Below are 1537 nucleotides of genomic sequence, written 5' to 3' on the forward strand. Positions count from 1 at the left end.
GCATAATTTTTCCAGAGAAACTTATACTCTACAACAGCGGTTCTCAACTGAGGAGAGGGCCAATTTTGTACACTTGGAGGTAGTTAACAATGCCTGGAGCTAGTATTTGGTCATCAAGGAGGGGAGCGGGATGCTGGCTTCTGGTAAGTAGATGCCAGGAATTCCTGTAATGCACAAGATTGCCAACAAAGAACTATCTGGTGCAAAGTGTCAGTCATTCCAATGCTGAGAAACTCTGCTAGGAGAATAGTTTACTACAGATATGTTATGCGATACATAGTCAATGTCATAAGTGGGTTTTGAACTTAGGGTTTTCTGATTCTTAAAAATTTTCCGCATTCACTGTCTTCCCTCGCTACAAAGATTTTCCACTTTCAACCTCAGGCATTGCCTTAGTCACAGTCTATAAAGAATACTTCTTCAAGGACAGGGGAGCAGGGTAATGTCCAGCAAGTCCTGAGGAAAGGCCCTGGGTGATAAAACAGTTAGGAGGAATTGTTAGATGATATTAATTTAAAGTAAAAATTTTTTAATGTTTTCCATGCTTATTTATCATTTTATTAGGGGCTCATACAACTCTTATCACAATCCATATATACATCGATTGTGTAAAGCACATTTGTACATTCATTACCCTCATCATTCTCAAAACATTTGCTCTCCACCCAAGCCCCTGGCGTCAGGCCCTCAAGGCTGTAAGCACACTGCAGTTCTGTGGAAATGAGAGCTCAACGCTGTGAGGAAAAGTCAAGCTCCGACCATGTCCTCCGGTCTGAAATTCCGCTAGCTTCACTTGCCTTTCCACCTTATTGCATGTGAAGGTGGCAGGCTCACATCTTGGATTTGAAGGTGATAGACTCTCATCTTGTCCTTTTGCATTTTTCATATCTGTCAGTTGAATCAGAATTCCAAATGCAAAGAAAGAAAAGCTTAGGAGCGCCATTCAAATTCGTGGAAAGAATAGAATGCCAATATACTATTTCTATCTCATAATATTGAAAATGACTGGATGCACCCTTACTCTACACACCTTGCAATCACAAAACTCCAAGGCATGCTCCCTTCGGAGGCACATATACTAAAATTGGAATGGTACAGAGGAGTGGAGCATGGCCCCTGCACAAAGATGACATGCAAGTTCGAGAAGCGTTCCATATTTTGGTCCTATTTCCAATCTTCTCCCTGGTGGCGTAGTGGCTATTCATTGGCCTGAGCTCCCAAGGTCAACAGTTCTAAACCACCAACACCTCTGTGAGAGTCCGACAGGCTGTCTGCTGCCCTGCGGAGTTACAGTCCCGGAAACCCACAGGAGCAGCTCTACCCTGTCCTGTGAGGTCACATGAGTTGGTAACGACTTCCCCTCTCCCCACCAGCCAGGAGAAAATGGAGGCATCTGTTTCTTTCACAATTCTCCAAAGCATAAAGTAATTATAAATTGTTTTTCTTTTAATCTTAGGGGAAAAATAAATTTTACAGGAAAAAACTTTAAACATGAATCTACTAAATGGGTTTAGTATTGTGAAACATTGGGTAGATC

At 42.1% G+C, this 1537-nt stretch overlaps 1 non-coding gene across 1 annotated transcript; it reads left to right on the forward strand.

Moving 5' to 3' along the window:
- Window positions 1-1056: 1056 nt before the first annotated feature.
- LOC142461930 (U6 spliceosomal RNA) lies at window positions 1057-1161 on the forward strand. Its single transcript, XR_012787096.1, has one exon. It is a non-coding gene; the product is annotated as a U6 spliceosomal RNA (small nuclear RNA).
- The last annotated feature ends 376 nt before the right edge of the window (window positions 1162-1537 follow it).

The sequence above is a fragment of the Tenrec ecaudatus genome, chromosome 11 (assembly GCF_050624435.1).
Source record: "Tenrec ecaudatus isolate mTenEca1 chromosome 11, mTenEca1.hap1, whole genome shotgun sequence".
NCBI classification, from domain to species: Eukaryota; Metazoa; Chordata; class Mammalia; order Afrosoricida; family Tenrecidae; genus Tenrec; species Tenrec ecaudatus.